Below are 24,744 nucleotides of genomic sequence, written 5' to 3'. Positions count from 1 at the left end.
CAATCACTCCCTTATGTGGAAGCGGCTGAGGAGTCGTTGGAAAGCTCCTTCCAGGCCCTTGAGTTACAAGAAACCGGAAGTGGAGGGGCTATGGCTATGGTAGCCAAGATAATGACAAGGAGTGGGTACGAAGAAGGCAAAGGCCTAGGCGCCACATTACAGGGAATCGTTGAACCTATACCAGCTGTCCAGAAGGTAGGCCGCTGTGGTTTGGGTTATGAGGAAGATGCCCTTACGGATGGACGGTTCTGGATGAGGAAAACACTTCGGGATCAAAGATTCGATCAGAAAATGGGAAAGATGAAAGTAGTCCCAAGAATCACAGAAGTCTTCACTAAACCGGTCATTGAAAATCCGGCAGAGGTGGAAGAATCACCTGATGAACCATCCATCGATGTCATCTACCTGGATTCCCTGTATGAGGCTCTGGTCTCACCAATAGCTGAGGGGCAGGAACTAGACAACTGGACGGTAGAAGACATCCCTGTACTCAATTTCGAGTAAAGTACCTTTGGTTATCTACACTTGATCATTTTGTCCATGGTGACAAGTGTAATACTGTAAATGGACCTTTTTCTTATGGCGTAAATATTAATGAATTAATAGCGTATTTTAAATCCAATTCTTTCCTTTTGAATTTCATCCTTATAATATATTCCATTTTTATTCATTCAGGACCATTCATCAATTAACACCTAATAATCCAATAGACTCAGAAATTCCTCTGGTTAATTTTGAAATCCCCATAACTGCCATTACTTCAAGTGATTCTGAGGAAGACCTTACAGAAGAAAGCAATGAAAAGGATGAACCCTCCCTAGTGCCTTGTGGAGACAAAACGCACACCATAAATTTAGGCACAGAAGAAGTAAAAAGGGAACTTAAGGTAGTGGAGAGTGAAGAATTGGGAGATATGATCAGTCTGCTTAAAGAATTCCTCGACGTATTTTCCTGGAGCTATGATGATATGGTGGGTTTGGACCCTCAGATAGTGACACACAAAATTCCCCTAATTCCAGGGACAGTCCCGGTAAAGCAGAAGTTAAGGAGAATGAATCCCGATACACTGCTCAAAGTTCGGGATGAAGTCAAGAAACAGTATGACGCTGGGTTCCTGGAAGTGGTCAAATACCCTCAATGGGTAGCTAACGTCGTCCCGGTAATGAAGAAGGACGGGAGAGTTAGGGTGTGCGTTGACTACAGGGATCTTAATAAAGCAAGCTTGAAAGACGATTTTCCTCTCCCCCACATTGATGTGTTAGTTGACAATGCTGAGGGATTAGGCAGGTGTTCATGTATTGATGGGGCATCAGGGTACAATCAGATCCCGATGGACGAGGAAGACAAGGATAAGACTGCTTTCATCACTCAATGGGGAGTGTTTTGCTATCGGGTCATGCCTTTCGGGTTGAAGAATGCTGGTGCTACCTACCAGCGCACAATGGTCACATTATTCCACGATATGATGCATAAAGAGGTGGAAGTGTATGTGGATGATATGATCATTAAATCCAGAGGAAAAGAAAGCCACGTACAGGTGATGAGGAGAATATTCGAGAGACTCAGAAGATATCAGCTGAAACTGAACCCTGCCAAATGCATATTCGGAGCTAGATCTGGGAAATTGTTGGGATTCATAGTAAGTGAGAAGGGAATAGAAGTAGACCCAGACAAGGTTCGAGCTATTCAAGAAATGCCATCCCCAAAAACAGAAAGGGAGGTGCGCAGTTTCCTGGGAAAATTGAACTACATATCGAGATTTATTTCTAATCTCACTGCCAAAGCTGAGCCTATTTTCAGACTACTCCGGAAGAATAATTCCACCCAGTGGGATTCAGTTTGCCAGGAGGCTTTTGAGAAAATTAAGCAATACTTGACCAGCCCACCAGTATTGGTTCCACCCGTGGCAGGAAGGCCTCTTATCCTGTATATGGCGGTCCAACAGAACTCGATGGGGTGCGTTTTGGGACAACATGATGATACCGGCCGAAAGGAGAGGGCTATTTATTACTTGAGCAAGAAGTTCAATGATTGTGAGTCAAGATACTCTTTCTTAGAAAAGACTTGCTGCGCATTAGCCTGGACAGCGAATCGCCTCAAGCACTACATGCTGAATCACAAGACATGGCTCATCTCCAGGATGGATCCTATCAAATATGTATTTGAAAGCCCATTCGTGCCAGGTAGGATAGCCAAGTGGCAGGTCATACTCTCCCAATATGACATAGTCTATATGACCCGGAAGGCAGTAAAAGGTAGCGTGATCGCTGACCTCCTAGCAGAAAATCCTATCCAGGATTATGGAGCTCTGGATTTTGAGTTCCCTGATGAGCATATTAATGAAGTAGACTGCGAAGAAGAGGGGCCAGCCGATGTATGGGAAATGTATTTCGACGGAGCTGTCAATTTGTCCGGTAATGGAATTGGAGCTGTATTGATATCCCCAGATGGAAAGCACTTCCCGATAGCCATTAAGTTGAGATTTGACTGCACCAACAACGTCGCAGAATATAAAGCTTGTGTGAGGGGTCTACAGGCTGCAATCAAAATGAAAATCAGGAAGTTGGAGGTATATGGAGACTCAGCCCTGATTATATACCAAGTCAAGGGAGAATGGCAAACCAAGGATCCCAAGCTAATCCCATATCAGAAGTACTTACTGGAGCTGATTAAGAAATTCGAAGAGATCTCTTTCACTCACCTTAGTAGAGACAAGAATCAATTTGCTGATGCTTTAGCTACTCTAGCCGTTATGGCTCAAATCGAAGAAGGCGGATGGCTCGATATTGAAGATTAAGGCGAGGAATGAGCCAGCTTATTGCTTCATGATTGAGGAAGAACCCGACGGTAAACCTTGGTATCATGACATCACGGTCTCACAGAACTGCAGAATTCCTCAGGGGCAAACCGAAACGAAAAGAGGATGCTTCGGAGATTAGCATTGGGATACTTCCCCAGTGGTGAAACCCTATACAAGAGAGGGTCCAATGGTGAACTGTTGAGATGTGTGGATGCAAAAGAGGCGAAGAAAATCCCTTTTGAGACTCATGAGGGAAATTGTGCAACCCATGCCAATGGGCACATGATGGCTAAGCAAATCATGCGACGGGGATATTTTTGGACTACAATGGAAAAGGATTGCATCGAGTATTTCTGAAAATGCCATAAGTGTCAAATCTATGCAGATCCGATAAATGTGCCGCCTCACAAATTGTTCAACCTCGCCTCGCCATGGCCTTTCGCAATGTGGGGCATCGATGTGATTGGTCCCATCAACCCTAAGGCTTCCAATGGGCACAGATTTATCCTAGTAGCAATCGACTATTTTTTTAAGTGGGTCGAAGCCACGTCATACGCCCACATCACGCAGAACACGTTTCTCAAATTCCTCAAAAACAATATCATCTGCCGGCATGGCCTCCCTAGTGAAATCGTCACTGATAACGCTAAGAATCTGAATGGTCCGAGGATTCAGAAATTGTGTGATCAATACAAAGTCCGACACCGCAATTCCTCCCCATACCGTCCCCAGATGAATGGAGCGGTGGAAGCTGCAAACAAAAACCTCAAGAGGATAATCCGGAAAATGACGATCACGTATAGGGATTGGCATGATATGCTTCCTTACGCTCTCCACGCATACCGGACTTCTGTAAGAACCTCAACTAGGGCAACTCCATACTCATTGGTTTTCGGGATGGAAGCGGTATCACTTATTGAAGTTGAAATCCCTTCCCTAAGGATTCTGAAGGAATCAGGGATTGGTGAGTCAGAATGGATCCAGTCAAGGTTGGATCAGCTAAACTTGCTAGATGAGAAAAGGTTAGCAGCGGCATGTCATGGGCAGTTATACCAGATAAGGATGGCTAGAGCATTTGATAAAAGCGTTTGCCCACGCGAATTCCAACCCGGGGACCTAGTTCTGAAGAAAGTGCTGCCGAATCAAAACGATCCCCGGGGCAAATGGTCACCAACCTATGAGGGGCCCTATGTGGTTAAAAAGGCATTTTCTGGAGGAGCCTTGATCTTGACCCACATGGACGGTGAAGAGTTTCCGAGACCTGTGAATGCTGACACCGTCAAGAAATACTATGCCTAAAAAAAAATAATAAAAATAAAATAAAAATAAAAATAAAAATAAAAAGTAATAGTGAAAACCCGAAAGGGCGCTCCTAGCAAAATGTGTGAAAGAAGGCAAAAACCCCGAAGGGGCGCTTTTCTGTAAAACGAGTGAAGGATGAAAACCCAAAAGGGCATCCTGAAAAAGTGAGTTATCCAAAAAAAAAAAAAAAAAAAAAGAAGAAAAAATCTAGGGGTGAAAACCCGAAAGGGCATCCCGAGAACAAAAAGGGAGAAATAAGGAATGGGGGGCATGAAACCAGGATGAAGAGGAAACTGTCACGGCATGAGGCTTCAGAGAACTCGAAATAATGGCAGTTAAGGGATTTCAAAAATCAGCCACAGGGAATATGTGAGAGCTATCCTTGTACCCTTCTTCTTTGAAACTTCTTCTTTGTCTTTATTAAACCGTAATAAAATCACACTTCATTCCCCATGTTTCTATCTTTCCCTTATATTTATCTTTCTACAATCTCGTTATTTAATGCGCTATTTAAATCAGTTAAAATTTTTGCCATAAGATTAAGATTTGACAATTGATAACCTCACGTACTTTACTATGAGATTTGCAGGGAATGACCTAAAAAAAAAAACAAAAAAAAAAACAAACTAGAAGGGCACTTCTAGTCATATAGATGAAGGGGAAGTAAAAACCAGCAAGGGCGCTTTTCGAAAAAAAAAAACAGAAAAGGGGCATTTGAAGAAATGAAGCCATAGGTCAAGTCTTGCGATTCGTCCTCCATTCATCATCGGTCTTCGGGATTCTGTTAAGTACACTTCATTGGGGAAGAACTGCTCGTGTCCGGATTAGGCTTGTTTTGTAAGTACAATTTACATTTCCTGTTATCAACCTCTGGTTCCTTGATCTAAGTTGATTTTAATTTCCTGCAATTTAAATTTCCTGTTATCAACCTCTGGTTCCTTGATCTAAGTTGATTTTAATTTCCAGCAATTTATATTTCCTGTTATCAACCTCTGGTTCCTTGATCTAAGTTGATTTTTAATTTCCTGCGATTTAAATTTCCTGTTATCAACCTCTGGTTCCTTGATCTAAGTTGATTTTAATTTCCAGCAATTTACATTTCCTGTTATCAACCTCTGGTTCCTTGATCTAAGTTGATTTTTAATTTCCAACAATTTAAATTTCCTGTTATCAACCTCTGGTTCCTTGATCTAAGTTGATTTTAATTTCCAGCAATTTACATTTCCTGTTATCAACCTCTGGTTCCTTGATCTAAGTTGATTTTTAATTTCCTACAATTTAAATTTCCTGTTATCAACCTCTGGTTCCTTGATCTAAGTTGATTTTAATTTCCAACAATTTACATTTCCTGTTATCAACCTCTGGTTCCTTAATCTAAGTTGATTTTTAATTTCCTGCAATTTAAATTTCATGTTATCAACCTCTAGTTCCTTGATCTAAGTTGATTTTAATTTCCTGCAATTTAAATTTCCTGTTATCGACCTATGATTCCTTGATCTAAGTCGATTTTAATTTCCGGCAATTTAAATTTCCTGCCAATTTTAATTTCCTGTTATCAACCTCTGGTTCCTTGATCCAAGTTGATTTTAATTTAACTTATGTTGTCGATTTCTAGGTCACCAACTTAAGTGTGCTTTAGTTCCTTAACTTCGAACACCTAATCGTCCAAAATATGAGTCTGAATCTTTACATAATTCCTACACGGGAAATTTTCCCTTTAATAGAAATTTTGTAAAGAGGGGCAGCTGTCGACACCATATTTTGGCCGATCCCCAAAATCAATAAAACTTTGAAACTGACCCCAGTACTAAGTCTCCTTTTGACAGCTAACCTCATTTCCGATCCCTCTTTGATAGACAGTCACATTTCCGATCTCTCCTCAAAGAATTGAATCAATAGTCCTCACATCAGTCAAATCCTTACCAGTCTTTTAAATCGCCCACCGATCTCTCCGACCCGTTGTAGTATAAACGAAGTGAACTGACACTAGATCTTTTCTTACCAGTTTTATTGCCGATCTCCCTTTCAAAAGTTTAAGAGTTAAGATTTTGGTCCGGTTTAATGAGGATTCCGATCTTAAGTGTTCAAGTCAAATTTCCAATTTTAATCAAGTCCCGTTCAGCATTTCTTCCCTACCAATCTCATGCTTATTGTGTTTTACGATCTCTCACACTTAGGTTAATAATCATCTTCAGTTATTTCAACATACTCAAACAATCAAGTGTTTAATAATTTAGAAATTTTTCGATCATAACCATTCATAAAAAAAAAGAGGGGCATTCCACTTCATTTCATTTCAAAAATTTGTACAAGTCATTCGGCTGGGGGATCACCCTCAGCCTGATCTACATTTTGTTCATTTTCTCTCTCACCCTTGGCCTCCTCTTTGCTTTCGTCCTCGCCTTCGGGAACCAGGTCGGCCATCCAAGAGAAGTCCTCATCTGGGTAACGCTTCTGGAGCTAGGCTAAGAGATCCTTGTGAGCGTTCACATAAGCACCGGCTATTTCTGTCACCATCTCTTCATCTTTTGCCTTAAGCTCCTCAGCAATATGAGCGACCTGAGCAGCTTCGTTGGCCCGGAGCGCCTGGACTTCTCTAAGAGCATGATCCCTTTCAGCCAGAACATGAGTCTGTTCGCCAGCTTATCCTCATAGTACTTCATCTGGCCCTCAATTTGAGATATGTAATCCTGAGCGGATGAGAGTTGGGATCGAAGGGATGCCACCTCTTGACTCTTCTTCTCGACCTCCTTACCCAGGCGGTGCAGCTTTTCCCGGACTATGTGCTGGTTCACCAAGCACTCTACATTCAGACTCATGGATCGGGTTAGGATGTCGTCAAGATTGTCCGAGACACCGTCTGCATCCTTCCGAAGGCAGATAGAAGACCCCAAGACTTTGGCAAAATCGGGGTTCTCCCGAACAGTCCAGTTGTTCTCCAGGGAAGCAATCAGCACTTGAGCGCCACGAGAAGGGGGCCTCGCAGGAGGTCGAGAACGACCCCCTTCTGTGCTTGGAGCAACTGGAGGAGGTGGAGGCGGCTCTTCTCGTCGAGGAGGAGATCGGACAGCTTCTGCGATCGGCGGTCCCGAAGGTCGAGGCGGGTCCCCTTGTATCTCCCCAGGTTCATGGCCGGGTGTTTGAAGTAATGCCGAACGCTTCATCTCCTTTATTTTCCAGGAAATCTCTCTTTCTTTCTTCCGCTTCCTGGAACCTTCACCACCCGCCATACCTGCACAAAAAAGAGGTCAGTGAGATCGCTAAGGTCCAAAGATCTGAGAAATAGAAAATACCGATGCCAAGATCAGAGAGCTGAAGCCCGCGACTTTCGCCTGTGATCAACTCCATCGTCCAATGATGCAGCTCGCGATCATCGCATCTAAACAGAGTACTTTTGAGTGGCGGCTTGATTCTTCGCCCATCACTATTAGGCTTTCCTCCTTTTCGTGGTAATACGCCGAATCAAGGGCCTCGTGCCACCACCACGGGGAAGTCCTCGAAGCAGGTCGGATTTTTGCTCCTCAGAATGAAGAAGCGGTTCTTCCAATTCTTAAGGGAGGAGGGCAGGTCGGTGAAGAGCCCACAATGAGGCTTCGCCTAAAAGAACCAGTGCTCGTCGTCCTTTCGGCGAGTTAGCCTATGCAGTTCGGCGAACACCTTAGCCGTAGGTCTGATTCCCTTAGCTCGGCACAGGCCTCGGAAGGCTACCAAGATCCGCCATGAGTTAGGGTGAATTTGGGCAATGCACACTCGGTGAAATTTTAGGACCTCCTTGAAGAAGTCGTCCAGAGGGAACCGAAAACCGGCCTTTAACTGTTCCTCGTATACCATCACCATGTCATTCTCTTCAAAGAAGTGATCGGCTCGGTGATCGCCGTGACACCGGATAACTTCATATGAATCGGGCTCAATGTTGTACTCCTGGCTAAACGATTACAGATCGGATTCTTGCAAGATCGACGGCAGCTCGTCCATAGGAAGATTCTCCCTCCCCGAAGAAGGTGCATGCCTTGATGGTGCGATCCGCCCCGGAGCTGGAACGGAGACCCTAAGAGGTTTTGGTTGTGCACTCGGCCCGACCACCTCTTCTTCATTAGACGACCATGAAACATGGACGGAAGGTGGGCTTGCCGCTCTCTGACCTTCGGCGCCGCTCATTTTTAAGGAAAACAAAGAACTTAAAGCTAAAAGAAGGATTAAAACCCTTACCGGAGCTTGAACGGAGTCGGAAGAGCTTAAAAATCGGGAGAGTTTTGGAATTGCTTGCGAGAGACAGAAAATGGCATAAGTAAGAAACTGGCTAACCCCTACCCCTATTTATACTCGTCCGAGCATTTAATGCTCACGATGTCCCAGGCAATGCATCGGTTAACGGGATTCGCCAGCTGTTCTGACACGTCTCTCAAATTCTATAAAGAGAACGGCTAATTAGAGATCGGCATATTAAGATAAATGTTTCAAATTACGGATCAGTTAAGGGTTGTTCAGTTGGGAACCGGATCGGATAAACACATCAGAGATCGGAAAATAATCAATGCAATAATAATAAGATGATAATGGACTTTTATTTCCAAAAGATCGGATTACATCATTTGGGCGATAGGAATAATAGAGATCGGAAGATGGGAGATCAGCATGAGAGATCAGAATAGGAGCGTGGGAGGGATCGGAAGGCAAAAAGAATAAGACAAATCCCAAATAACCGTCGTCAGAATCAGAGCCGAGGTAGTTAAAGCGTGGCAGACGAGATCTCCACCGCACGCCTAAGAATCGCCCGCAATGCTGACAGGTGCCAGTGTATGTCATGACAGTCCTGTACATCCCAATCTCCACCATTGATTTCACTTCTAAGGACGAACCCGGAGCCCTTGGATCAAGAGAGGAGACGACAAGACCAGCGCCTTTCGCTCTTAGCCCTCAGATCGCTCCGGACAAGAGGATTTGAGACCGTCAGATTGAAAGAAGAAAAGGACGAATATTCTGAAGAATAATCTCAGCCGTTCATTTTGGTTCTCTTTAATTCTCAAGCATCCGATCATGTCCTTCAAAATCCAGACCCTCTATCTCCCTCAAAATAAATCCTGACCCTTCATGGGGAGCACCCGATTCCTATAAATACCTGCCTGAAAACTGTTCAAGGGGACGGAAAAAATATACAAATAAGAGGCAGTAACTATAGTGGGATAACTCTGAAACTTAATTCAGTTTGTTACTCTGCTATTTTTGGAGTTTTCGTAGAGAAAACTTTTGAAACTAGTTTTCTGAAGTGTTTTCTTGCAAAAAGGGATTCTTGAATACTGAAATTTTTCGTTTTCAGTTCGTTCATTATCCTGTGGCACTCTCACTTTCTGTCTTTGTTATCCTCTATTTCCATTCATATTAACTAAGCTCAACTCCACTCAAGCTTGGTTATTTTGACCTGTTTACATTTTAACAAAGAATACTTCATCTCGAGACAAACCATAGTCCTCCGGCTGCCAACCTGCAATCTTGCTACTTTTGCGATTCTGTAGTTAGTTCAATAGACTCGACTTCCTACAGGTCAGTGTTAATATTGTCATTTTATTAAGTCTAGTTCTCATTTCACGTATTTCCTTTGTTCTTTTTCTTATGCCTGTTGTTTTCTTTAAGTTCATGTCACGCTAAAAAAAATACAAAGGAAAGATATGCTCTAGTTTACTCCCGTGCTGGCTAACCCACACTTTTGTTAATCTTTATTATTTCTGAACGCAAGTCATCTAGTCCCGAGTTACGTAGAAGCAGCTAAACAAAATGTAGGTAACCGTGTTTAAAGTGTCTCTTTGAAAAAGAGGGTCTAAATAACACATCAGGGAAATAGCAAAATTGAATCACTAGGCTGACATGGGAGGCGATCCGGCATGATGCCATAAGGCGGAATAAAAAATTAAAACTCAGATAAGTAAAGGGGTACAGATAGGATACTGGTAAAGTGACCTTAGGGGAGGTCAGCAAAATTCAGTCTGGCGTCCCTTATTTAGTTACAAAGTACCAACGAGTTAAAAGAAGTCTTATTTCGACCTTTGGCACCTTTAAATACTAGAACTCTTAAACTTAGACTCTTATGATATATGGCTGTGTCAAAATTTCGAAGAGGTCGGAAGAGAGTCTTCATCCGCTTCTCAAACAAAATTTTTAACCAATAGTTTAAATAGAGATCGGAGGAGAGTTCTTATCCGGTCTCAACTCAAAATTTTAATAAATATTAAACCGAGATCGGAGGAGAGTTCTTATCCGGTCTCAACTCAAAATTTTAATAAATATTAAATAGAGATCGGAGGAGAGTTCTTATCCGGTCTCAACTCAGAATTTTAACAAATATTAAAGAGTTCGGAGAAGAGTTCTTATCTGATTCTTATACTAAATAAAATATTCCTTTCAAATAAAATTAACATACAACAGTAACTCACTAAGGTTGTCCCATTTACTTATGTATCTGGGTGATCCAAATTTAGTGAAAAATCAAATGTTCCTTTAGTCAAAAGGATTAACATGTCCATTCAAGCCCTCCTAACTAATGCAAAATTAAATCTACTTACCCTAATTACGGGACGAGGTGGGGTGCCTAACACCTTCCCCACCCGTTTACGGACCCCGAACCTAGAATCTCTGCCAAGAAGTGGTTTCATCTCAATTTATCTTCATAAACGGTTTTCTTTAATTTCCCTCAAAATTAAAGTGGCGACTCCTCACTCTTTCCCACTTCGGTGAGGGTTCGTTTAGGCGATCGCAAAACACCTTGCGACAAGGATAGTGGATCCTATGTTTAAATATCTTCATAGATTTATTTCTTACATTGTGGGCGCTGGAGACTTATTTTTCTTGTGGTGTATGAAAGAGAGAAAATTAGTTAGCTCAGCCTACTTCTCAGCTACTCATTGGCACCAAATTGTCATAAGGCACACCATAGGTAGCATAGTTTTTAGAGGATATATAACTGCCATAGCCAATTCCTTTGGCTTTGATGATAGTTTATATAAGCTTGTGCCAGTTTCTGGTGAGTCATTTTTAGACAGCAGAATGTTACTTCACATGGATCTTTGTGAGAAGAAAAGACACACTTATGTATTGTTCCAACAAATGGTGATGTTAGTGGTTATGCAGCACCAAGTGCTTATGCACCAGCAGAACCTATGCAAGCACCTCAAACAGCTACTGAACAATAGTCTCCATCAGAAATCTTATCCCTTTTAAGATCCTTAGAATCCATAGTAGCCAGCTTCACTGCCCAACCATTTGTTTCTCCAATTACAACCACAGAAATTCTTGAAACCATAAAGGGTTTAGAAGTTAAATTTGATGTAGAACCTGATGCAGAACCCTTGTGCCACCTGCAGACCCATTAGCAGCAACAAAGCCTTGACAGCAATATTCGCAGCAGCAATTTATTTAATTTAGTTTATTTCAGTTTTAGTTTATGTCTTGGGTTTGCTTTTGTAATTTGACAATTGAATTTTAAACTTTAGTAACAGTTGTAGTTAATTTTATTTTCTGATTGTGCTTGCAATTTACATATTTCCTTTAGCTTATTTTTATCTTACTTTATTTTCTAATATTCTTTTGCAGTTCTGAATATAGTTCTTTTCTGCATGTTTTTTGGTTTGATTCTTAATTTCACTATTAGATCTTATTTCATTATACTTTTTCATCTTTTTGCACATTATTCTTACACTTTATCTTTTATTCAGTTTTAATTTTATTGATATTGATGAGTGACACAGTTTACCTTCAGCCAAATCTGTTTAATTTCATCATGAGGTACTGGATCACTTGCAGTTCTTTATATTTTTAACTTGTTCCTAGTGCCTAAGATCTTGCTTAACCTCATGCAAACCTTGCTTAACCTTATGCAACTGGTTAAGCAACATTTTAAGCACGTTCTCAAGCACTGTAAATTCATACATTTGGGATACTTTTTCACATTTTTCTCTTTAAAGTTTCATTGTTAATATCATTTTGAGCTTAATTTTGGAATTCTTGAGCTTATATTGATCTAATTCCCAATTGTATATATTTCATTAAATGATTATCTCACACAATTTTGCCCATCTTTGCATTCATTTTAGACATTGAGGACAATGTCTCATTTGAGTTTAGGGGTGAGGGCAAAATTTTTGCAAAATTTTTAAAATTTTCATTCATTCATTTATTGCATTTCATTCATTCATACATAGCTAATTCATGCACATACACTTATACCACACATATGTCTATATTCATACACATACACTTGTACATAGTTTTCATATAGATTACACTTATTTTTAATTTGAGTTATGCATTCATTTTAGAATCATGCATATCATAAAAATAAATTTTTACCTTATCCATAGAGGATTGAGAATTGCTTTGAAGAGGAATTGAGCTTACTTTTAGAAGGGTTTGATGGATTAAAAGTTCTGGATAGGTGCAAGGTTATTAGATCCTTGTCTTAGTTTATATCTTCTTAGCCAAGGGCCACCCAATCAATTGCATTGAGTTTAAGTGCCTAGAGAAAACTCTAGGGTGAGAAGTAGCTAATTAATGTCTCACCAATCCTAGAACAATCCTCCTAAACCTTTCAAGGCTAAATCATAGCATGCACTTGAGAAAGAAATGATCTAGGCATTCTTTGAATTTTAAACTTTCAAACCCACATTTTAGTCTTAACCAACCTCAATTTAAAATTTCCCTTTGGAACCAATTTGAGCCTAAATATCCCTTTCATTTCTTTGAAACCCACATTAATGCCTAGCCATAAACCCAAATTCTTACCTACCCTTCATGAAAATAAATCTTTGAGTGATAGATACATATAAAAAAAAAATTGCTAGCAAATTCAATTATGGTATGTAAAGTAATTCACCACCCAAGTACACAAAGAAATGAGTTTGGGGGTGAATTAAAAATGACAATTGTAATTCAAAGTCAATGTTATTTATGTAGTCCCTCCAAAAGCTTTCAAATTATATGCTAGCATTGGTAAATAGTTGTAAAGTTCCTTCTCCCATTTGATTCAAAAAAAAATTGGGGAGTTGTGTGTCTTGATCTTTTAATAATTTAATTATTTTCATCTTTTATTACCTTTATCCTTTCCTTGTTAGCCACAATATCACCCCTTGGCCCCATTACAACCCTTGAAAGTCCTTTTAATATTTTGATGATGTTTTGCTACATTAGTGGAGATTGGAATAGAAGAATTGCCTATGAGATTGGGATATCATTCATCCATTCATTTACTTCCATCATTATTTGAGACACTTTAGTTTATGGATTGCTCTATAGTCTATTTAGGCTTGATTATTCTTTGTAATTGATTGGTTTGGGCTTAATGATATGGATAATTGACTCAAGGCTAAGCGGGGATAACTTTGGTAAAGATTGAATTTTTTGTATCTTGAAAATGGGTATATGGTTTGTTGGTGGCTAAAGGTAAGTTTGAGAGCTTGGAAAAGACATTTTCATGAATTTAAGGGAAGGTATCTTAAATTGCATTAATTGTTTTTAATTTGCTTAAGGACAAGCAAAGGTTTCAGTTTAGGGGAATTTGTTGCACTCATTTCATATAGGCATTTTAGGGTAGTTTTGCATCCATTTTGCCCTTATATTTTAGTAGATTTTGTGTTTTTAGCTTATTTGTTAACTTTAGTTACTTTATATTTGACTTTTGTAATTTTGTTATTTTTAATAGGTTTTTGTGGCAAATTGAGGGTTAATGAGTGCATTAGGAAGTGATTTAAAGAAATTTAGAGTTTCCTAAGCATGGAGGAAAGTTGAAGAAATCAAGCCTTGAAAGATCAAGTTAGCCAAAATTTGCTTGAGACTTTGCTTATGATGCTGCTCAGGGTATGTCATATTGCTTAACCTTAAGTCGTAAGTCAAGCATAGCTTAAATCCTACACATTCAAGCTTTCATCCCAAAACCTGCCAAGAATTGCTTAAGATCCTGCTTGAGATCCTGCTTAGGGTAAGCAGCAGTGCTTAAGGTGTAACACAGGTCAAGCTGAAAGTCAAGCATGAGCATAAAAGCTCATTTTATTCCAAAACTGCCGAGATTTGCTGAAGATCTGCTTAACCTTAAGCAGATAGTGCACACCACAGGCCGAAAATTACTGAAGAAGCTATTTAGGGTAAGCAGTACCCTAAGCAGACTGCCCAAAATGTGAATAAATCTGCTGACTTAGATATTTCTACACCTCATTTCCTATCCACTCCTTGGCTCTTATCTATTTTTAAGGCAACTTTTGGGACCATATAAAAGGATCATTTTCTAGTTTTTGCCACAAGAGGAAATAATAAGAAACAAAAGGAAAGAAAAATTATAGAAAGTGAAAGGGAGGAGGACACCATTAATTCTGAGGAAGAGCAGTTGTTGCAACCATTTCTGGAAGCTCCAGAAATCAGAGTTTTTGGTTCTTTTACCTGGGTTTTTCTATTTTTAGTCCTCTTATCATGTTTTTCTTTACTTTTTCATCAATTTCTCTTGTAAATACCATGAGTGAGTAAACTTTCTAGATTTCAGAGTTGGGAAAATATGTTTTAGATTAATTTGTGGATTTGGACTGGTTATTTCCATATTTTATATAAATATGAGTTTTGATTCCTTCCTTGTGTGCTTGATTTACTTGCCTAATGTCGGTACCCATTGGGTATTGTGTTAATCTTTAATTGAAGGACCGAAAGGTGAAGGTCATTGATAGATAATCAAGGATTGAACTTAAAATTACCTAGATTTAGAAATAAACTAGGGTTTTAAGAGGAATTAATGATTGTTTACAACATTTAATGGGTTTTAAAGTAATAAAATATCATACGAAAGTAGGTTTGGTTATTTTAGAACACACTTTGGTTTACTTGAAAAAGTTATCAAAGGAATTTAAAATCAATCACCTTCAAACTCTATTTTCCCTTAAAATTGGAATACCCAAGACAAATCTCAATTAATTTATGCATAAACCCCCAACTCTTGAATCATTTTTATCATAATTAGACTTTGATTTAAATTATCCATTATTAATTTAGTTCAATTGCATTTAGATTTAGAATTTATTTACTCACTCTTCACCCATTCTAATTAAATTCATTAATTTACTTTGTTCATTTATATTTACCATTTATTCATCAGTCATTAGCCCAAATAATCACTTCATTCATAGTTTGGTATTCGAACGATAAATCCTTGTGGGAACGATACTTTACTTATCACTCTATTACTTGATATGACCCGTATACTTGCGGACTCATGCATCATAGCATAACAAAAGTCTAGTGGTGGTTTGGCTCTTACTTTAGATAGCATGAGAAGTGAAAGTTTGTGCAGCTTATTAACTATCAGAATTTTTGCTTCCTATTTTCATATAAGGCACTCTGGCAATTAAGGTTACTATGTCCTCACAGCCAAGTTAGTATAGCATATGGTAATCTTACTTCAGTTTGTTAATGTTATGTTTTGTGTTTTTATATTCTTCATAATTTGAGTTTTAGAAGAGGGGTTTTTAGTTCTCACCATTTGATGGTGATCTGCCCGTGATATTCTACAATTAAAGTGATGTAGTTTTACTTTCTTAATTAGCAAAAGTTCTTGTAAAAAATATGTTAGAGCTAGGGGTCTTAATCCATGTTTTGCTGATAATAAACAATTAGTGTGCTACTAATCTACCTTGGAAGTGTTTGTGTTAAGATTGTAGGTCCCAAGTTCAAAATTGAGAAATTGCTTCAAATTAAGATTAAAAAAAAGCAAGAAATTGAAGCAAAGATTAAGGAGACACTACAGTGTAAATTATTTTCATCTTGTGAATCTCAATAGTTAGTTATGTTGGCTCAAGTCTAGGGTTTTCTAAATCTCCTAGTGTCTCTATTTTTACTATTTCTTGACCAAGAGAGTGTAAAATGAAATTTTCACTTTTGAGAAATGCAAATTTGTTTTCGAAAGTGATTTCATTGAAAAGTTTATCAAATTAGCTTTTTAACAGTTTAAATGGATCAAAAATTCGAGTTTGGGTCAAAAAGTTATGAGTTTTTAAAGCCTAAGTGCCCTTTTGCCCAGAAAGCACTTCGACAGCTGAAGTTCAGTTTTTAAAAGTAAGTTTTTGGCAGCCCACCTTTTGGCAGCCAAAGTAAAGGACTTCAAAAGCCAAACATGGATTTCTGCAACTCGATAAAATAGAGTTTTGGGTGATTGAATGACTATATTTGCATTTAATGCACCCTCAATAGTCATTTTCGTGCTAAAACTATAAATAGAGACCATTTATGATTGGAGGAAAGTTACAACAATAATTTCTTTGAGAATTTATTATGTTCAAAAGATTTTTTTCTTTTCTCTCTCTAGAACTTGAGCTACCATAATTAATTATTAAGAGCTTGATTGTTTGAGCTATAATTTCTTAATTCATAAAGTTTGTTCAAGTTTATTGTAAGCATTTATTATAACTTGAGTGTAATAGAGCATTAAATTGTTCTTGTGTGTAAAGGAATTTGTTTGCTCTTGTGGTATTTATAAGGGGTTTATTCTTCGCTCAAAGAAGAATTATAATGGAGTTAACTCTCAAGGAGGGCCTTGAGGAGAGAATGTAGACTTGGGATAACCGAACCTCTATAAATCTCGTGTGATTTCTTCTTCCCCTTTTCCTTATGCCATTTTCTCAAAATAATTTCTCCTAACCTTCAAATTTTTAATTAACACCCGATTCACCCCCTCCCCACCCTCCCCTCTTGGGTTGCTACATGGGACAATAAAATATTTAGGAGTTATCTACACCTAAAGCTAATTTGTGTTTTAGGTTTTTTTTTTTTATTCTTTAGCTTTGAAAGAGAGCACACAATTGCCTTTTTTGTTGAAGAATTTTGATGCTTGTGTTTGACTTTTTTTATATATATATTTCATATGGTTTTCTCTAGTTTTGCCATGGCATAAGTAGTCTAGTTTTGTTCATTGAGATTTATCCTCCTGTTAATCCAATTGGAAGCAACGATCTTTTCCCCGGTCCTGGTGCCAGAATGTATCCATTTAGGTAATGTGTCCCAAATCATTGCTTACTAGTAATTTTTATTGTATCTAACCTTTTAGATCCCAATTTGAACTTTTTTTCCTTATTGTGTAACTGTTTTCAAGGGTGGCATTGGCAATAGTGGGAGCATGCTTCTAGGTATTTTCTTATAAATGCATATAAATATTCATAATTTTTTGTTTTATTCGAAAGAAAGGGAGAAATAAGAACATCTACACTTATTGTGGCATTCCTGACTTTTATTTGCACTTAGGGCCTAATGATCCTCGATGGTTTGGTGAAGAGCCAAATTTTCTTAGCAAATAACCGTGAGTTTCTCTCCCTCTATGTACAAAACTATTATTTCCTCCATTAAACTAATAATGGAAAATTTTCTAGAAGTAGGGGTGTTCCTTGTGGTGTTCATCTTGATTAGGGCTGAGCATTATTCGGTTTGAACCGAATAAACTGAACTGAACTAATGAAATTCAGTAATTCGGTTCAGTTTTATAGTAAATTGGTTTGGTTCAATTTTAATTTTTAAAAATTCAGCTTATTCAGTTCAGTTCAATTTTTAAGGAAATAAAATCATTCTAATCGAACCAAACCAAATAAATATAATTCAAAAAAGTTAAATTATATATGTTGCATGTAGCATAGTGGTTGAGGGCGTGATAGATCATTTTAAGATATTGTGCTCGAATCATGCATTTATACTCATGTCTCTATTTTTTAAAAATAACTTAACTTGTAATTAAATCACAACTGTCCATTGAAAACGATCTCAGCCATCCAAATCCTTAATATATATTCATAAATTACCTTAAAGAAACTCTAGCTACCCACACAGATGCACACAACTCATCCTTCTCTTTTCTTTCTCTCTTCTTTTCCCTCCTTCCCCCACCAAAAACAATCCACCACCTCTCTTCACCCTCACTAAAAACCCAACACCCATTTTGCCTAATCTCTTCTTCTATTTTTTGTTTCCTCATCACTTCTGTCCTTATTTCACCGTAGATATAGTCTTCAACCTCAAATCAAAAAGAGCAAAATCAAGATATCGTTTGAATTTGATGATTTGGGTATTATTACCAAGAAACTCTTTAATTTTTTTTTTTTTAATTTAGGGGGGGGGGGGACTTTAAACATCGACGACATAATGGGTAGGAGATCAATAGATGGATACATCTATGGGTTTACTGGGTTTGCTGTTGGCCTATTACAATGAAATTGCATGTGTAATGTGCAATCGATTTTTCCGTCTTATGCAATTGATTTGTGTTATGTGTATTTGTTGTGTTAATTTGTTATTGATTTGTGTAATTGTATTTTTTTTTATTTACTTCTTGATTTGTGTAATTGATTAGTGTAATGTGTTGATCATATGAGTTGAGAAATTAGGGATTTGTAGTTTGGGGAAGAAATTAGGGATTTGTGATGCATACATTTTGCATAATCATTTAGGTTTAATTTCATAGCCATTTTATTTGATTATTAGTCACTTTTAGCTAATTTCATTAGTTATTTAGTTAGTTTTTCATAATTGTCAATTTTGGATTAATTTGTAATTTTTACTTTGTTTTGTAGGAAAAATGGTGTTTTTGAAGGACTGAAGAGAAATTTTGCCATTGAGGAGTGACTTCTACAGCCAAAGATGTCAAAAACAAGCTTTCAAGCTGAAATATGCATTGACCAAATTGTGCATAACTTGCCGCATAAGCTATACAGATCTGCATAAAGAGAAAAATCACTGTTCCAGAACCAGCCGAAATGTGCATAAGGAGACTGCATAGCTTATGCACATTCTCGCCTCCCTTATGCACCTTCACGGAATTGTGCATAACCTATGCACCAAGTCATGCAGTTTCGCATAAGTGACTCAGAACCAGCCGAAAACTGCATAAGGGACTGCATAACTTATGCAGTCCACTTATGCAGTCCCATAAAGAGTTCATTAATGAGCTGGCAGAAGATTCCCTCAAATAATTCCTCCTAGAACATACCATTTTAGGGCTCCATGTCAGAAAAATGCTATAAATAGTCTCATTATCCCATTTTAGAGGAGAAAAAAAGGAGGAGCAGAAAAGGAAAGGAGGGGCTGAGCAGAATTTGAAGAGTCACCTTCACCTTCCACACCATTTTTAACCAAGATTTGCAGATTTCTTTCTTTCCTTACACTTTTCTACATTTCTAGTGTTTAATTTCTTACTTCTTAGTTTAGATTAAAGCTTTATCTCCTTAAAAACTCATAATATCTTGTAAGAATTATGGATAGTGAGTAGTTTACTTTTGATTCTGGAGTAAGGGTTGTAATATTTGAGATATTTTGTGGATTTTGATTGGGTAATCCATATTTTGTGGTCTTAATGAGTTTTATTCATTTCTTGTATGCTTAATGACATGCTTAGTGTAGGATCCCATTAAGTGATGTTCTTAATCCATGGTTGAAGCACCGAAAGGAGAAGGCCTTGTGATAGATAATCAAGAAATTGGACTTAATTAACTTAGACCTAGAAATAGGCTAAGGATTAAGAGGATTCACAGATTAATTAAAGAACTTAATGGGTCTTAATTAATTCTAACTCCACGAAAGTAGGATTAGTTTGATTAAGGCACTCTTTGTCTCACTCGAAAGGGAATTCAAAGGATTTAAGAATTAATCTCCTTAAAACCCGTAAGTTTCATAAGATTGGATAACCAATTTAAAATCCCAAAATAGCTCGAATATGAAATCCCGAACTCCGGAATCGCCTTTTTACCATTGTTAATTTTCAATTGAATTTAATTGCTTGCCATTTTCAATATTGCCATATTTGAACTTGCTTATTTCAATTTGATGCAATTTTAGCTTAATGCAATACATTGTTGAATAGAATATTGATTTTTCACATATAGATTTCACGCTCCATTGCTCATCAATTCACTTCTTTAATTTCATAGATACTTCGATTTAGTCAACTTTTATATCAAAAATTCAACCATTAACACAACTCCTTGTGGGATCGATATCTTTTCTATACTACTTGTACGACCCGTGCACTTGCGGTAGGGACGCAACAAGTTTTTGGCGCCGTTGCCGGGGAGTTGTTTGTTTGAGATTGAATTCTTGATTATTTTAGTTGTTTTTAGTTTTATCTTTGTTATCTTTTCATTTTGTGTTTGTTTGTTCTTTTTCAGGTACTTTTAACCTTTTATGAGAAGAGCTAGAAGCACAAGTGACACATCCTTACTGTTTAATCCTGAAATTGAAAAGTTTTGTAAGGCCAACAAGAAAGAAACCAGAGGAAGGAAAGAAGCATTGAGAGAAACTGAATTAGAAGCAGACATGGCTGATGAGAGGATTAGAATTGGTGTTGGTAATGCTGGAAATGGTCAAAACAACGAAAATGCAGCCCAAGGTGAAGAAGTTGTTAATGCTAATGTGCCTAGGGGAAGTATGATGGATCATGCTTTTCCACGTTTTGATGACTTGAGAGAGAGCATAGCAAGACCAAGAATTGATGCAAATAGCTACAAGATGGATTTTGGAGTTCTTCAAATGATTCAGAATTCTCAATTTGGAGGACATCCTTCTGAAAATCCACACACACATCTGAAGAAGTTTGCTATGATCTGTGACATGCAAAAACAACTTGGAGTGTCTGATGATGCAGCAAGATTGAAGCTATTCCCGTTCTCTTTAGAAGATAGAGCATTGGATTGGCTTGATTCTTTACCTCACAACTCCATCACAAATTGGGAGCAGCTCACTGATGCATTTCTTGCACAATATTTTCCACCTGGAAAAACTCAAGAATTGAGGAATCAAATGACAGCTTTCAGACCAAGAGAGGATGAAACTCTTTATGAGTCATGGATGAGATGGAAGGAATTAGAGAGATTATGCCCACATCATGCCATTCCGAAATGGATGATAAATCAGAATTTTTACACAAATGTCACTCCTGTAATCAGAGGAATTATTGATGCTCAAACAGGAGGAGAATTTATTATAAAGCATGAAGATGAAGCTTATGAGCTATTGGAGAAAATTGCAAAGAATACTCATCTTTGGAGTAGTCCAAGAGGACCAGCTCCAACTCAAAAGAGGCAAGCTGCTGGAATGTATGATCTTGACCCATTCAACATGATTAATGCAAAATTTGATGCACTTACTAATGTTTTGGCTAAGAAGATGGAAGACTTGAGTATGTTGGTTAGTTCAACATCATCAGCTGGAAGTTCACAACAAGTGGCTTATGCAGAAGAAACTACCAGCTGTGGAGTAGATTATGGAGAACAAGCAGCATATGTTGGTAATTATGGAAACAAGCAAATGGGGAATCCTTACTCTCAAACTTACAATCGAAATTGGAGGAATCATCCCAACTTTTCATGGGGAAATCAGCAAAGTCAAGTTCAAAATCAGAATTTTCAACCACAACAGCAAAGTCAAGTTCCATATCAGCAAAATAGGCAATCATTGCCTAATTTTCAGCAGAAAAATATGAACCCTCCACCAAAACAGCAAGAACGAAATTCCACCACTGAAGCTTTATTGCAACAGATTCTTGCCAACCAAAACAAGCATGATGAGGAGATGAGAGAGATGAAAGCAAGGCTGGAACAGATGCAGACACATAACAGAATGCTGGAAAATCATATTGCACAACAAGCATCTTCCTCAAGTGCCAAATCTTTTGGAAAGCTTCCAAGTCAACCAGAAAATCCAAGAGAGCAGTGTCAAGCTATTACTTTAAGAAGTGGAAAAGTTATAAATGATGAGAAGAGTGAAAATGATGAGAAGAGTGAAAATGATGAGAAGAGTGAAAATGATGAGAAGAGAGAAAATGAGAAAGAAACTGATGGGAGTGAAAAACAAGAGAGTGCAGAAAAATGTAAAGAGGAATTTGAAGAGAAGGAAGAGAAATATATACCTCCTGAACCCTACAAGCCACAACTTCCCTTTCCTCAAAGATTTCACAAAGCCAAGCTTGATAGGCAATTTGGGAAGTTTTTAGAGGTTTTGAAGAAGCTATACATAAATGTGCCTTTTGTTGATGCTCTTTCACAAATGCCCTCTTATGCAAAATTCTTGAAAGAAATTCTCTCAAACAAGAGAAAACTTGAAGATGATGAAACTGTAGCTTTGACAGAAGAATGTAGTGCCATCCTTCAAAGGAAACTTCCCCCAAAGCTCAAGGATCCAGGGAGTTTTTCAATTCCATGCCACATTGGGGAATCATGTTATACAAAAGCTTTATGTGATTTAGGGGCTAGTGTTAGCCTTATGCCCCTTTCCATTTATGAGAAGCTCAACATGGGAGATCTTAAACCAACCCACATTTCTCTTCAGTTAGCTGACAGATCAATCAAGTATCCTGAAGGGATTTTGGAGAATGTGCCTCTGAAGGTTGGGAAGTTCTACATACCTGTTGACTTTGTCATCTTGGACATGGAGGAAGATTTTAATATTCCAATTATCTTGGGAAGGCCTTTCCTGGCTACAGCAGGAGCATTGATTGATGTCAAGGGAGAAAAATTAACTCTTAGGGTTGGTGAAGAGCAATTGGTTTTCAATATTAATAACACTATGAAAAAGCATCATTCTGAAGCTGATACTTGCTTGAGAGTTGATATTATTGATGAGCTGGTTGAAGAACACTTCAGAAAGAAATATCCAGAAGATCCACTTGAAAATTGCTTGGTTCATGGAGGAGGCATAGACTATGACAACCCTCATGTAGCTGCATATGCTCAACACTTAGAGGGAAGTCCACCATTCATTTCTGCTCCAGTTTTTCAACTCACACAAAAGGAAAAAGCAGAAACTAAGCAACCATCATTCAAGGAAGAAGATGCACCTAAGGTAGAACTTAAGCAACTTCCTTCTCAGCTCAGGTATGAATTTCTTGGCACCAATAACACTTATCCAGTAATTGTAAATGCAAATTTGAGTACCTTAGAGGCTGATAAGTTGTTAAGAGTGTTGAGGCAATTCAGAAAAGTCTTAGGATACACCATAGATGACATTAAGGGAATAAGCCCACATTTTTGCATGCATAGAATCATTTTGGAAGAAAATTGTAAGCCATCTATTGAACATCAGAGGAGGTTGAACCCAAATATGAAAGAAGTTGTTAAAAAGGAAATTTTGAAGTTGCTTGATGCAGGGATCATTTACCCTATCTCAGATAGTACTTGGGTGAGCCCAGTACATGTTGTCCCAAAAAAGGGTGGAATGACAGTGGTCAAAAATGAAAATAATGAATTAATTCCCACCAGAACAGTGACTAGTTGGCGAATGTGCATAGATTACAGAAAATTAAATGTTGCCACTAGAAAAGATCATTTTCCACTTCCCTTCATTGATCAGATGTTGGAAAGACTAGCTAGGCATTCTTACTTTTGCTATTTAGATGGATATTCAGGTTTTTTTCAAATCCCTATCCATCCAAATGATCAAGAGAAAACCACTTTTACTTGTCCATATGGAACCTTTGCTTATAGGAGGATGCCATTTGGGTTGTGTAATGCACCGGCCACTTTTCAAAGGTGCATGATGGCAATTTTCTCAGATTTCATTGAAGACATAATGGAGGTTTTTATGGACGATTTTTCTGTTTATGGATCTTCATTTGATATATGCTTGGCTAACCTTTCTAAAGTTTTGCAGCGATGTGCAGATACTGACCTTGTGTTAAACTGGGAAAAGTGTCATTTCATGGTTCAGGAAGGGATAGTGCTTGGACATTTGGTGTCTAACAGAGGAATAGAGGTTGATAAGGCCAAAGTTGAAGTGATAGAGAAGATGGCTCCTCCTACCAATGTCAAGGGAATTCGAAGTTTCCTAGGACACGCCGGGTTTTACAGACTCTTTATCAAGGATTTTTCTAAAATAGCCAAACCTTTGTCTAATTTGTTAAGTAATGATACACCATTTATATTTGACCAAGAGTGTTTGGATGCCTTTTGCAGGTTGAAGCAAGCTCTTATCACTGCACCAATCATGCAACCACCTGATTGGAGCCTACCTTTTGAAATTATGTGTGATGCTAGCAACTATGCAATTGGGGCTGTTCTTGGTCAAAGAAAGGACAAAAAGGCTTATGCTATTTATTATGCTAGTAGAACACTGGATGAGGCTCAAACAAATTATGCAACAACTGAAAAAGAATTTTTAGCAATTGTCTTTGCATTAGAAAAGTTCAGACCTTACATTATTGACTCAAAGGTGGTTATATTTTCAGATCATGCAGCCATCAGGTATTTGCTCCGTAAAAAGGAGGCCAAACCTAGGCTCATTAGGTGGATTCTGATGCTACAAGAGTTTGATTTGGAGATTAGAGATAAGAAGGGAGCTGAAAATGTAGTTGCTGATAACCTTAGTAGGCTGAAATTGGATGATGAAGAATTGGATGAAATCCCTATTGATGAGTTTTTCTTGGATGAATAACTTTTCTCTCTTTTTGCTAAACTACCTTGGTATGCAGACTATGTGAATTATCTATCTTGTGGAGTTTTACCTCTAGATATGACATGGCAACAAAAGAAAAAGTTTTTGCATGAGGTAAAATTTTATAGGTGGGATGACCCTTTACTCTTTATGAGATGTTGTGATGGTCTAATTAGAAGATGTATTCCTGAAGAGGAGGTACAGAGTATTATGCATCA

At 38.0% G+C, this 24,744-nt stretch overlaps 1 non-coding gene and 1 pseudogene across 1 annotated transcript; one reads left to right on the top strand and one right to left on the bottom strand.

Annotated features, from left to right (window-relative positions):
• LOC131180080 (uncharacterized) overlaps positions 1-24,388 on the top strand; it is an 89,220-nt pseudogene extending 64,832 nt beyond the window's left edge.
• On the bottom strand, positions 20,885-20,991 carry LOC131180440 (small nucleolar RNA R71). The gene has a single exon (XR_009149213.1). It is a non-coding gene; the product is annotated as a small nucleolar RNA R71 (small nucleolar RNA).
• Positions 24,389-24,744: the final 356 nt, after the last annotated feature.

This window comes from Hevea brasiliensis, chromosome 5 (genome assembly GCF_030052815.1).
Source record: "Hevea brasiliensis isolate MT/VB/25A 57/8 chromosome 5, ASM3005281v1, whole genome shotgun sequence".
NCBI classification, from domain to species: domain Eukaryota; kingdom Viridiplantae; phylum Streptophyta; class Magnoliopsida; order Malpighiales; family Euphorbiaceae; genus Hevea; species Hevea brasiliensis.
This window is presented reverse-complemented; position numbering and strand designations above follow the sequence as displayed.